Raw genomic sequence first — 2,500 nt, 5'->3', positions numbered from 1 at the left:
GCGGTCCGTTGGGGGAGGCTTAGCAGTCGTCCCCAGGGCGGTCCGGGGGTGGGGGGAGGCCTCACAGTCGTCCCTCGGAGAGCCGGGTCGGCGGCGGTGGCGGGCGTCAGGCTTTACGTCCAGCCTCCGGAAGGTGCGCGTCCTCGGAGGCGATGCAGGCGCCGCAAAGGGGCAGCCTCCGAGGCAGGGAGCGGAGCACCGAGGCTGGGGAGAGGGGAGCAGGAGCCGGGGGCTGGGGGGGGTGGGGTGGGGGGGGGGCGTTCAGGACAAGCGGTCAAGCCCCGGGGAGCAGCTGTCAAATGTTCCAAGTCCCCACTCGGCCACCAGGTCCACCCCAGTCTAGCAATGGGGTTGACCTGGCTGATGGCCGGTTAGTGTCAAGGTAAACTCACCGTCGTCCACAGGAGGGCAGCTCTCAGGCCGTCCGGCTGCGGCTGACTCTGGGGCGGTGCCCGGTCCCGGCAGCGAGGGGCGGGGGGGGGGCGCGGAGCGACACGGAGCTAACCGGCCCCCGGGGCCGGGGGCGCCTCCCGCGACTTTGGGGGCCGCGGGTCGTCAGTGGCGTGCAGGCCGGGCCTCTCCCGGGGGATTCGGGGGGGGGGGGGGGCGGTCCTGCGGGCCGGGCGCAGGGGGCTCGAGCGAGCCCGGGCCGGTCCGCCCCGGGGCCGGGGTCTCCGCCTGCGGCTCGGGGGGGCGCGGGTCGTCGGGGGAGGAAGCCCGGGGGAGCTGCACGCCGGCCTGCCAGGCCAGGCCAGGCCTGGCCTGGGTGGCCGCGGGGGGATTCGGGGCGGTCCCGCGAGCCGGCGGCCGGGCGCAGGGGGTCCGAGCGCGTCCGAGCGAGTCCGTCCCGGCCCCGGGGTCTCCCCCTGCGGCTCTGGGGGGCCGTGGGTCCCCGCTGGCGGAAGCCGCTGGGCGCTGGACACCCGCCGTCCGTCCCGCCTGGCCAGGCCTGGCCTGGGTGGCCGCGGGGCGGGGGATTCGGGGCGGTCCCGCGAGCCGGCGGCCGGGCGCAGGGGGTCCGAGCGCGTCCGAGCGAGTCCGTCCCGGCCCCGGGGTGTCCCCCTGCGGCTCTGGGGGCCGTGGGTCCCCGCTGGAGGAAGCCGCTGGGCGCTGGACACCCGCCGTCCGTCCCGCCTGGCCAGGCCTGGCCTGGGTGGCCGCGGGGGGATTCGGGGCGGTCCCGCGAGCCGGCGCCCGGGCGCAGGGGGTCCGAGCGAGTCCGTCCCGGGCCCGGGGCCTCCCCCTGCGGCTTTGGGGGCCGTGGGTCCCCGCTGGCGGAAGCCGCTGGGCGCTGGACACCCGCCGTCCGTCCCGCCTGGCCAGGCCTGGCCTGGGTGGCCGCGGGGCGGGGGGATTCGGGGCGGTCCTGCGGGCCGGCGGCCGGGAGGGTCCGGGCCAGTCCGCCCCATGCCCGGGGTCTCCCCCAGCGGCTTCGGTGGGTCCTCCGCGGAGGAAGCCGGGTGGGGAGCCGGACCCCAGGCGCCCAGACCCGTGACCTGCGGCCGCGACCTCCGACTCGGCAGGAGCGACGAGGGGCTTTCCGGCCCGTCCCCCCCCTCTCCTTCCTCCCCAGAAAAGGAGAGAGAGCTGGCTCGGACCGGGAAAAGCTGCCTACGGCACCTGGGATTCCCAGGCGGTCACCCATCCAAGTACTAGCCAGGCCCGGGACGGTTTACCTTCCGAGATCGGACGGGATCGGGGGCGTTCGGTCCGGTATGGCCGTAGGCACCCGGCCCCCGCGCCTCCTCGCCCGCTTTCCCCTGCCGACGCCCGGGCCTGCCGCACGGTGAGCCCCGGTCGGACTGCCCCCCTGCGGCAGGGCCCCCGTCTCTCGCGGGCCCGGTCCTTTTTTCCTTCTCGAGCTCCGGGGCCCGGGCTGGCCGCCAGAGCCCCTCCGCCCGCCCGCCCTCCCCGGCGTCGGGGAAAATATTGTCCCGGACATCCAGTGCGCCCTGATCCTGTCAGCCGGGGGGGGGGGTGGGTGGGTGGAGGGGGGGCAGTCCCTCGCTGCGGCCGGGGAGGGTGAGCCCAGGGCGGCTTGCCTGCCGTCCGAGTCCCCTCTCGGCCACCAGGTCAACCCCGAGCCGAAAGGGCTGAAAAATTTTCAGAGTCCCCTCCCGGGCACCAGGTCAACCCGTGGAATCGAACGGGTTCGCCTGCTGGCCGGTTCGCTTCCCGGCCACCAGGTCAACCCGTAGGTTTGAACGGGCACGCCCGGTGGCCGCTTTCCCGTCCGGTCACCAGGTCAACCCGGATCTCCCTCCTTCCCTGGGCGCCCCCTCCTCGGAGGCGTCAGGTTCCATTTTCTTTTTCCCCCCAGACTTCCAGGGGCCCGATCCAGTCGGCCGGGAGGCAGTCCCTCGCTGCGGCCGGGGTGGGTGAGGCCAGGGCGGCTTGCCTGCCGTCCGAGTCCCCTCTCGGCCACCAGGTCAACCCCGAGCCGAAAGGGCTGAACATTTTTCAGAGTCCCCTCCCGGGCACCAGGTCAACCCGTGGAATC

The 2,500-nt window shown here is 75.4% G+C and overlaps 1 non-coding gene across 1 annotated transcript; it reads right to left on the bottom strand.

Annotated features, from left to right (window-relative positions):
* Positions 1 to 1,608: 1,608 nt before the first annotated feature.
* On the bottom strand, positions 1,609 to 1,727 carry LOC128829787 (5S ribosomal RNA). The gene has a single exon (XR_008443457.1). It is a non-coding gene; the product is annotated as a 5S ribosomal RNA (ribosomal RNA).
* Positions 1,728 to 2,500: the final 773 nt, after the last annotated feature.

The sequence above is a fragment of the Malaclemys terrapin genome, unplaced genomic scaffold (assembly GCF_027887155.1).
Source record: "Malaclemys terrapin pileata isolate rMalTer1 unplaced genomic scaffold, rMalTer1.hap1 scaffold_86, whole genome shotgun sequence".
NCBI lineage: Eukaryota > Metazoa > Chordata > Testudines > Emydidae > Malaclemys > Malaclemys terrapin.
The sequence above is the reverse complement of the archived record's forward strand: the minus strand, read 5'-3'. Positions and strand labels throughout refer to the sequence as shown.